The 1163-nt window shown below is 27.1% G+C and overlaps 1 non-coding gene across 1 annotated transcript; it reads right to left on the bottom strand.

Moving 5' to 3' along the window:
- Nucleotides 1-396: 396 nt before the first annotated feature.
- On the bottom strand, nt 397-521 carry Trnal-caa. The gene is made up of 2 exons: nt 484-521; nt 397-441 (listed from the first exon to the last, which is right to left on the bottom strand). It is a non-coding gene; the product is annotated as a tRNA-Leu (tRNA).
- Between the last annotated feature and the right edge of the window lie 642 nt (nt 522-1163).

The raw sequence follows: 1163 nt of genomic DNA, 5'->3' as shown, positions 1-1163 counted from the left end.
TAATTATGTTAAGTTTTATACATGCCTTTATGACCTTGTCAAATTTCATAGAGATCGGGCCTCATTTGACCCTAGCTCCCATACAAAGTCCCCTTCAGAAAATTAACTTATAAACACAAATATCGCAATGAAATTCAGCACAATAAAATATTGTGTAAATAAAAATATATTTACAAAATTTTATCGTATCTGAACAAAGTAGTAGAAGATAAATGCTTTATTATGAAAAATAAATCACATTTAATATTCATAACTGGTGTAGGGTATCATATGGTCGGTCACGCCCGACTATACTTTCTTACTTGTTTTCTTTGGATTAATAGCTAATAACATCAATCAAACTAATTTGTACTAAATACAACAATAGAACGTTATAAAAAATAAAAAAAATCTATTTGTCAGAAGTGGGATTCGAACCCACGCCCTCAGAGAGGACCAGAACGCTCCATACAAACTCACTTTTACAGTAAGCAAGATTTAACTCTTGAGTCTGGCGCCTTAGACCGCTCGGCCATCCTGACAGTTAAAATGACTTCTTTCTAAAGCTAAAATCTTGGTCGGTGTTAAGAAATCTAAATATAGCAGTTCTTCATTATACGCATACACTAACTAAAGACTTATTAAGAGAGAACGATTTAAATATTTTTAAGAGCACACATTTTTTTGTACTTTCTCTTTGTAATTATTACCATATAATTTTATTAATATTGGAAAAAGTAAATAATTTTTGGCATATTTTTAGGATGTAATTTTAATTCTTTATATTTAAAAAGTGTAATAATCTAGATTCTAAATCTTCTTTATTAAAAATAATGAATAAATAATAATGAATACTAAAAAGTAAATAATGAATACTAAAAACTAAATATTTTTCTAAAAACATGCATGAAAAATCGTGTCTCTTTGAGGTATTTTTCTGAAAACATTACAGCTTACAAACTGTCAATACTAAACCTATTGTACATGTGTATGTATTTTAATTATTAACCATTAAATAGAAGGTATTTATTTTATATTTTCTAGCAAAAAAAATATAAATTTTTGAACTCCCTTATTTTACACTATTAACTATATACGAGCACCCTTTTGATAAAATATGCTATACAAAATCTTTCAAAATGTATTTATGTTCATTATTCAACCTGATTTTTCTAGCCTAATTC

This window comes from Lucilia sericata, unplaced genomic scaffold (assembly GCF_015586225.1).
Source record: "Lucilia sericata isolate MDLA Ls3-8-SP2 unplaced genomic scaffold, ASM1558622v1 Contig000096F_arrow, whole genome shotgun sequence".
Lineage (NCBI taxonomy): Eukaryota > Metazoa > Arthropoda > Insecta > Diptera > Calliphoridae > Lucilia > Lucilia sericata.
This window is presented reverse-complemented; position numbering and strand designations above follow the sequence as displayed.